This window comes from Anoplolepis gracilipes, chromosome 2 (assembly GCF_047496725.1).
Source record: "Anoplolepis gracilipes chromosome 2, ASM4749672v1, whole genome shotgun sequence".
Lineage (NCBI taxonomy): Eukaryota > Metazoa > Arthropoda > Insecta > Hymenoptera > Formicidae > Anoplolepis > Anoplolepis gracilipes.
The window spans coordinates 15,580,939-15,590,375 of record NC_132971.1 but is presented as its reverse complement, the minus strand read 5'-3'; the positions used below and the strand labels follow the sequence as shown (position 1 = coordinate 15,590,375).

At 39.8% G+C, this 9,437-nt stretch overlaps 1 protein-coding gene across 1 annotated transcript in view; it reads right to left on the bottom strand.

The window, feature by feature from the left end:
• LOC140676142 (obg-like ATPase 1) overlaps window positions 1-1,861 on the bottom strand; it is a 28,302-nt gene extending 26,441 nt beyond the window's left edge. The window contains exon 1 of the mRNA XM_072910890.1: window positions 1,632-1,861. The gene's annotated coding sequence lies outside the window, so the exon portion shown is untranslated. The remainder of the gene's footprint in view (window positions 1-1,631) is intronic.
• Window positions 1,862-9,437: the final 7,576 nt, after the last annotated feature.

The window sequence follows — 9,437 nt, the reverse complement described above, 5'->3', positions numbered from 1 at the left end:
TTCTGTGAAACGCGATTGGCGTATTTTGTACCTGTAAGTTGGCCATAAATCGACACGTGATTCTCGGATCTTTTTTCTTTTTCGAGAATTTTAATCTTTCATTTAATTTAATCGCTCTTTAGACACGCGAGTCGAATTATAATAAAAGTTTATTATTCGCAATTTTTCTTTATATGTACACGCGAAGATTATAGTCCAATGAAACGCAGATGTACCTTCGTCTATAACACGTCTGATACGACGCGGGGTCTGCGAGGCGCACGAAAGACCGCAATGGCCCATCGAGACCCTTAACAGGGTACTTCGCGAAATAGCCGAAGAAACGCTCTTTAGCATACCGGGAGGGCTAACCGTTAAGGCAGTCGTTAAGTTTATGGGGGAGCGCGAGATGCGAGAGGTTGGCAATTAGATGCCGTCCTGTGAACACTGTGATCTTCGCCACGCGAAAGAAAACGACCGCGTGCGCGCGCGCGAGGCTTTTATATATAGTTGCCTTGTATATGCGAAATGAAGAGCGCTGTTATACTTGTATGTATACACGCGGATGCGATCGGGACAGGAAATTGAAATTGGCCAATGGCTTTAGTCCATGATTCACGCTCACCGGATTTGAACCATTTTATTGCCCATTGCCATCGTTCTTCAACGGTTCTGAGACCTGAGACGCGATTAAAATCGGCATGCTCGGTGCAAAAAAAAAGGAAAGAAAGAAAAAGAAAGAAATACGAAGCACGCGAGACTTAAAGTCGATCGCGCGATGCAATTCGTTACTTGGAGAACGTTGCTATGCGCGCGGCATCGCACACCAGGATTGTAATTTTACATGGCTGCGCCCGATAATTTACATAAATTGGCTTGTAACGTTACGAAAGCGCCGTCGGCGCCATTAAAGGAATGTTTGTTCGCGAACCACGTACGTGTCACCGCGCGATACAGGGTCGGTTTCGCCGACGTCGATTAAATTTAATCGTAGTTTCATCGATATACGTGCCGGGGCTCTCTTTAGATCGTGTTACTGTGACCGCGATATTATAGATATACGTCGAAGAAAAATATATAATTCGCGCAGCTATGGTTAAGATTCTTTAGTATCGGTCCTTAAAAGAAGAGCATCGAAAGATCGTTAAAAGCGTATTATTGTGAAAGGCGAAAATAAAAATTGATGACACTTTGCGACAATCGATCATGTTATTCCGCGATTCTACGCAAACAACGACAAAGGTATCGGAGGCCGATTCTATCGACAATTATGAGAAAAAGTTTCAAGGTAACTTCGATCGGGTTAAAATGACGTGGATGGAAACGTTCGACATTCCAAATTATACATAGCAACGTAATCGATCCATATGGTTCGCATTAACGGACATAACCCATCATTTTATCGTATTGTAGCACGTTTGATATAAATCGCGGAAAGGAGGGGAGGGGAAATTCTGTGCTTCTTCTATCTCGTGCTTCTATCCGCGCGGTGAAAATGGCGCTGAAAGGGAGACAAGACCAAAGGCAAGACCGCGGCAAAGGCTATGCTTCGCAGGCCCGAGAGAGCAGCCAACCACTTATCATTAGCCGCATCTTCCGCCGGGCAGTCAGGGTAATTGTTTCCTCCGGTTTATAGTTTTATTCCGACTCACCGGCGCGATGATATCTCTACTCGTTTTATATTCCTCGAGGCTATATCGGTCGCATCATGGCCGCGCGTCCGCCTTTCTTCTTTCTTCGGTGCAAGCTCGAAGAAACACTAACTTATTGTCGTCTCTGTCTTCTTCAGCATCCCCGTCTGCCTTCCGTGTAGTTTCTCTTTTGCGTAGACCACTCCGTTTACATCTACAATGAGAAACGATTGAATTACGAAATACCTTGCATAATTCGACTTGACGAAACTTTTGCACGCGAAGCGAAACTAAATCCTTCGAAATACGGCAATGAAGGATTCTCGACGAGTTTGCCGACCATTGCCGAACGATATATCAACGGTTAAATTGACAACGTATAGAACTTGAATCTTGCGCGATATGACTTTTCTTCAGAAGCGTTTTTTTTTTTTTTTTTTTTTTTTATTTTATTAAAGAAAAAGAAAACTAAGGATTCATTCGAAGCATCCTCGAATCGAGAAAGTCAGAGGGGGGTGGTTAGCACCACCCGATTGCGGTATTAAATCTCGTCTAGTCGCGCGATATGGAAATATCTGGGCCGCTTGTAATAACATGGCATCGTCTCGTAAACGGCGACGAGGACCTCTTTGCAAAGTATTTTCGTGGAAGCCGCGCCGCGTTCCTTCTGCCTTGGAAATTAAGAGTCTCGCGTACGAAGGGCGGCGCTCTCGAAATGGGGCCTATCGTTTAAGCCGGATCTCCATGCGAGATTACTGCCCCCGGGGGTGGCCGCAGCGGCGGCAACGACGACCACGGCGTAGTGATGGAGGCGGCGGTGTCGGCGATGGTGTGCCGGGTGTGTTGCTAGTAGCGTCGGCGGTATGGTAGTTGTTCGCTGAAAAGGCGGACTCTGGGGAATCCCCACCCATGCATAATCTAAGTGGCTTTTATATATGCATGGCCCGCGGTCGCGATAAGCTTCGTGTAGATGTTCGCCGAATGGCGATGAATAGCGCGAAAGCTTCTATAGACGCGGATGTTTTGAAAAAGCGAATATCGACAACAAAGATGCGCGCGATTATAGATTAAGATTATGGATTACTATCGTTCTTTTTTTTTAATTCGATGTAACAAAATTAAAATTATACACGCAGTTATTTCAACACGAGGACATTTTTTCCGTTTCGCTCATTTGTATAATTCTCTAAACTCTGAGAATATCGCTAAAGATCGATAAAGATATTACATTTATAGCGTTAAATTTTACGATCCGTGCAAAATCTTTGTTGGCGCAAAATCGATCCGAGATTGATACATTCTTATTATGCTCGAACATAAGAGAGGGAACAAATCTCACATAGAATACAGTTACAAGGGTATTAAGAAGAATTCGGTAACGCGTGCCAGTCAACGTGAATGTCTGGGAGGGTGTGTCATGTGGGCGTGAGGGTGTCGCAGCTGCCTCTCTGCACTGTACACGCGCCCCATGTATTGCTCGTTGAATACGCACGTTCCAACGTGGATACACGCGTCGTGTATTTATACAATAAAATATACAATACGGTAGATCTGGTATCATATGTAATGTTACTTTGCGCTCACTTTCGTCCAAGCTTGCATCTTCGTCTTACACAAGTTTCCCGATATACGAGAAACTGACGAAAGCAGAGAAACTGTCCCGTTAGATGTAGAATCGCTTATTACCGTACGAAAGGAGGAGCTCTTCGGGATGCGAGCGAAAGAGTCTCAAGTGACAGGAAGACGGACAGAGAAGGGAGAGAAAAGCGCGTTTTACTTTTCTGTCGATTTCCGGATTCTTCTTCGATTTTTTTCTTTCGGCTTAAAGAGTATATTCCCTCTCTTCGTTGAATATGTCATCTTCGATGACATATCAATGTAGTAAATTCGGCTTTGCTACAATAATTCGAAATACACTTTGACACGTGTTACAAAACTGTTGAGAAAATTTTTATCTTTACGTTTTATCGTTGGTCTTTTTTTCAAAAATGATAACTATTAGAAAAAAATGGTGATATCAACGTGATATTTTCCGGCGATCACCGGAGTTTACTAACAGCCTTTTCATCTTCGATCGTTAGGCCTTTTTTTCTTTGCCTTTTTTGATAGGCGAGCGAATGCCTATGCGCGTATATACACTGTGCCCGAAAGCAACCGGATCTGAAGCGGGAATAATTTGCCTCCTACCAGCACAAATTCTAATACGCAGGCGGGCATGGTAATGACTACAATCATCCGGGACCGTACAATGCTATCTGATCGGATCACACAAAATGGGCACGTCGTTGTTTTCAAAACAGATATGATTGTAGAGCTTTTGCGACGCTCGGCAGATGCTGCGCCCGAAAATGCCCTGTGTAATAATAGAAATTCGTTGCCGTGTAAATTCCGATAATTTCGAAACAACTGAGGTTGAGGTGCGACTTCCTTGTCAATAAAGATTGCTTGAAATATTTCTTTCTCGCCTTCGACACGCTTATTTTCACGCAGATGCGTTTTACACACTCGGTCGATTAAAAATGTCTCCGCGTAACATATAATATTAGCGTGAAAATATCCATGTTCAAGCTTATTCATTTTCAGGATATAATATAATCTAGTCAGGTACTGTTGTATCGTTCTTTTACTATTGATCGGATCGATTGACAATCGCGAATCCCGTGTTACGGTCCGGCTTCGATAAAAGACCGAGGAAATGCGTTACAATAACGAAAGGACGAAGGCGTCGAACGCGGAAGTGTCGAGCATTCGAAAAGGGACGACGGTCATATGGATCAATAGAAATCGTTACCCTGAAAAGATCACTCGTGATCGCGGGCAACGATCTAGAAGCGGCGAAGTAGCGTCTTTGAAGCGTACCGCCGTATATATTGCGAATGCGTTCCTTCCTCGTTTCGTTTTAGCCGCCTTTAAAAGCCATAATGGTGACTTGGGAATATCAGTTCCTGTTCGTCATTGTTGCCCCCGATGCATCATGCGCCATGCATGATGCGGTAAAACTTCGGCTCTACTCGTATCCGTCGATCGATCATTCCATGTATCACTTATGGATAATACTTTGGAAAAATTGTTTGAAAAAACTGTTTAATAACATTTTTTATATTCTAAATATTGCAAACATAATCTTTCGTTCATATGAATTTTGTTCATTAAATATAACGAACAAAGTGCAATTTCTGATGGGAAATTTGCATCTCTTAAATATGTACCCATAAAATGTATACGTACTTGTTTTTAAAAAATATACAAAAATTACATATAAAACATCGCCTTCGACTTTAATATTATCGCATTTGCATCTCGAGTAATGAAGAGTTTTATCGCATAGTTTTATTTACTGTTAACCGACGTGAACTAACCTTTACGAAGGTTTTTCGTTTGAATCGTTCGAATTGCAAATCTGCAATTCATAGCTTCCTTGAGCTCAATCATAATTACATAATTAATCGGCGGGAATATGAAGAAAGAGAGAGGGAGAGATGGAGGAAGGATACATAATGTATGCATCGACAGCAGTTCGTTCGTTGTTGCTCGTGTAATCACGAATTACGTATTTATATTCATTATAACATACCAGACATTCTCATATCTATTGTATTATTCCTCTTTTTCTAATATTAACTTTTTAAAATAAGACATTTTCAAATTGGCGAGACCAAGAAAAATCTTACTTCTTTAGAATTTAACTATTTAGAATTGTATTTAGTATAGTATATTTTTAATTAATATTTCACAAGATTTATTTTTTACGAGCACATTTGCATGCATTTTTCGCCATAAATTACTATAATTCGAACATCTGCACTGTTTGTTAAACTCCAAAATTATAAAATAAAAAGCTTGAATTAAAATTTTCGATATTAAGAATAAATATAAATAATAAATTCCTTGCACGTATATATTTGTTTCGACTTGCGTATATATATTATTCAAAAGATACACAATCATCTGTCACTACGCAAGATTCGCGTACAGAGCGGAAAGAAATCCGAGCGCTTTCTTACCGCGTCATGTAATGTGCGTAAATCCCGCGGCTGACGAAAGGTTTATCATGAGGTATCATTAAAATCAGCGGTAAGCCTTCCTACCGTCGGGGTAATTACAGGCAGCAGTGTCGAAATTGCGAACAAATGGGGCACTGTAAATTTTCGACGCTGTGCGTCGCGCGGCGGAAGGAGAGAGTGGAGTGAGAGGTTCAATTATCGCTTCGTTTGCGCGCACAAAATTCCCGTACAAGAACGTGGATAATCGTCTTCGTTAGCGGGATTAAGGATTATCTTCATCGGCCGCGGTGTATCCTCAGGCAACAACTTTGCCTTCGCCGTCGTAGTCATCATCGCGTCGCTTTTTCTCACCGTTATCTTTATTAACGAAAATTATATATTTTTCAGACCACTTGTTGTAAACTTTCGACGTACATATATCGCTTCTTAAACGAATCACACTGACACGTCTTTCTACATGCGAGAAAATCTCTCCTTTCGCAGATTACATGAGCAGATGACACGGTTCCGTTACACAAGTAACTTTGTTTTTTAATCATTTATTTTTACTCGATGCGTTTAATGAATATTGCTATTCAAACGATGCGTGAAATTTACTTTCTTGCTCATATTTATATTTTTCTTTGTGCAATCAAATTATAAGATGCATTTCTATTAGTTTGTGTAATATACTTATAACTCTTGACATTTATTAATTTGCTAAAAATATATTGTAACAATCAATGCAAAAATTAATCAAGAATCTTAATATGCATACGAATAATTATTAGCAACGAAAAAATTTTATTCTTTTCTCAATTTTTCAGATCATTTTTCTATTTCTTCAATATTTGACGTTTTACAAGAGAATAGTAAGAATAATGCATGTTTTTTTATCGAATATATTTAACCGTTTGTTTCGCCAGTAACGAAGGTTCTCGATATTCAGCTCGTAATGGGACCGCGATCGTAAATTACGACGTCGAGTGCAAAAGAGATTCGAAGGGGGAGCGAGCGAAGAAGAAAGAGAGAGACAAAGGGAAGGGGGAGAGAGGTACCGAGTGTCGATGAAAGGGAAGCTGGGACCGTTGCTGCGAACAGCAATCGCGTAGTACACACAACCCCCTCGTCTCCCCGGGAGGGGATGAGGCGGGGAGTATTATGTACGCTGAAAACGCAGTTTGTCTTATCATCCGCCATCTAGCAATGGTCGAGGAGCATTGCTTTACGACTAATGGACTTGCACCGGTAAATCACCCAGATACAATGCGCTCCGGTCTGCTGACGATTTACGAGGGTCCGGTTGCGCGCGCGGCCGAGTTCCGCGCGGTATAAAAGATTCGGGAAGAGACGGCCCAAGTTAAAAATGGAGAGTCCGCGGTACGCTTGAAAGATAGAACGAGGTAGAGGGAAAACTCCCGAAGACGGTATCGATCCGTAGGATCTCACCCTCCCTCTCTCTTTCCCCTCGATCGTAAATACGGCATCATAAATCACGCGAAATTTAAACGGCACATTCGGCACAGTATTCTTTTAACACCTTGTCAAAGGGACGCCTTCGCCGACAATGAGTATCTCGTCCATTGATAAATTTGTGAGGCGATCACATGGCATTGTGCGACCATGTATTAATTTCTGATTTAACGGCAATTCGGTATCCCCACAATATAACGTATTCCAAAACGAAAAGTCAAAAGTATATCTAAAAATATGCCTTCTATAGATACCATATATGTGTATTTCTTAGATATTGTTAGAACTTTTGTGTAAGGTGAAGCGATGTAAGATATAATGTAAAACTAGGATGCAAAACTTAAATGAAAGGTTCAGAGAGGCTCTCGATATCTGTATTATTCGATAGTAGTACGCACGAGTGGCATTAAGGCGATGCAATATCACGACAATGCTCAGGTTTCAATTACTAAAGCGTTAAGCATCCATTAACTTACAATCTAGATTGACCGCGACTATCCCGGATGCAGGGGAGAGAGATCAGATCCTCTTTCCAGGCGTGATCCCATCTTAAAAAGTATTTTCGATATTCCAGAGCGTAAAGCACTTAGGATACCCCTCAGGTGTGGCGTAATAATAATGTTACCGAGCCTTTGTCCGAGCGGGTACGATAAATGTTTAGCGAGGTATGGTTACGACCACGTAAACAGGGATGTCGGGACGTGAGTAAATCTATGAAAGATCAAAAGATTTTTACATTAAGAATTACACGTAGTTGAATTCGCGCGCACGGTAGGTCATAATGTCCGCGATATCTATTTTAATAAATAATCTGTCAGCCAATGTGATAATTCGCTTTCAGAAATAATCATAAAATAGTTGAAATAAATTTTCGGGTTATATAATCCATGTTATTTTGCAAACAGTAAAAAGAGGAAAAATTGAGAAAAAACTATGTCATTTAGATATCATTTAGATGCATTATTAAAAAAATAGATATTCATAAGTTTTCTATTCACTTGACTCCGAAAATCAAAAAGGATCAAAATGTGCAAGAATCATCTTTTCATCTTTACTAAATGATACTTTCGAAAGAACTTTTACGCGTGGCTGTCAAAGAGGTAGCTAATTAAATTATTCCGTGCATCGATTTAATCATCAAGGAATCCGTCGGTTGGTTCTTCGACCAGTCATCACTCGATTCAAAGAGCTATTGTGTTCATTGATAGTTCATCTTGTCAATTACAGAGGGTTCGAGAAGCCGAAAGAAATTACTGATTACCTTTCTTTGAGCCAAATAGTTATATACATATATACTGATATGATATTTTTTATTAACATATTAATAGAAATGTATATAATCGATAAGATTAATGTTGTAATCTTTTTTTGTTTGATTATTACTCAAATTTTTCTTGACTATTGTTTTGAACAGTTTCTAAAAAAGCAATTTTCTAATCATCTAACATACTTCTAATCGAATAAGATTTAAGTATTTCAAGTAGTTAAATGAAATTTTGTAAGAGAGAAAGAGAGTATCAAAAATAAACTTAAATATTTGAAGTTACGTCAAGATAGTAGTATTTGTTGGCTGGTACCGAGTCATTTTTAGGTCGTGGTGGCTTCTGCCCATTAAGCGGATAAGATCTTCGACCGGTTGATCGTACCTTTACTCTCCCGACCTCAATTTGTATCTTTCCACCATCGTCGGTATTGCCTTTACGAAGCCAGCTTTTTTGGAATGCGAAAAGTGACGCTTAGTACTCCGATAAGATCGAAGGAATGTCACACCTTTCGAGAAAAGTTGTTGAAAACAGCAGAATAAAATGAAAGGGATGGAGGGTGACGGAAAATTTATATAAAAGAAACATAAAAGTATTTTTTTAATGATTAAAAAGCAAATTCTTTTCTGTTTTCTGTCGTATTATCTAACTTGAATCACATCACTTAACGAATGTGATTAATATTTTTGGATGAAATACAAATTTGGAAAAAAGCAAATTTTTTTCCTTTCAAAATTCTTTTCTGTTTTCTGTCGCATTATCTGACTTGAATCTCATCACTTAACGAATGTGATTAATATTTCTGGATGAAATACATTTGTCATCCTACCAAGAAATCTTTCATTTGCCGATATTTGAAAATGACCTCGCAGCATGATGCAGGTTTACCGAGAAGAATCGGGTAATGAGTTGGAGCAGACCTGGCGCCAGCGGCTGCGTCATGGTCTTATTTAGTTGATTCTGTTTTTTGTCATTTCTTTCTGGCTTGGTAAAATTACAAGCCGAAGGTACAATGTGTATTGCATCGTATAAAATAATCGCCGGATTAACAAATTCCGATGTTTTTCTTAACTTTTATAATCAATCTCTCTTTTATAACTTTTTTTTTT